The following is a 329-nucleotide window of genomic DNA, read 5'->3' on the forward strand; positions in this document are numbered from 1 at the left end:
CCCGTGCTGGACGGTGGGGGGGGTCGGTCCCAAGCTGGGGCGTGTCCCCAGGGCAGTGGGAAGCACATCAGCCCCCAAGGACATGGGGTCAGAGGTGCTGGGTCTGTTGGGGAGCTGTGCTCCAAGGGATTCCCCCGTCCTGCAGCTCTCACCCATGAGGGTCTGGTCCCTCACGGATGTGTCCATGACTCAACCCTGGGGATACAGATGGGAGGGGGAGACCTCAACGTGGTTCCTTGGTGGGGGGGCACACACAACCCCAGTGTTGGGAACGCAAGTCCTTGGTGTTTACCTCTCCTGCTTTCTTTGGGAATTTGGGGGGGGTTAAA

Source organism: Acanthisitta chloris, unplaced genomic scaffold, assembly GCF_000695815.1.
Source record: "Acanthisitta chloris isolate BGI_N310 unplaced genomic scaffold, ASM69581v1 scaffold12932, whole genome shotgun sequence".
Taxonomy (NCBI): Eukaryota; Metazoa; Chordata; class Aves; order Passeriformes; family Acanthisittidae; genus Acanthisitta; species Acanthisitta chloris.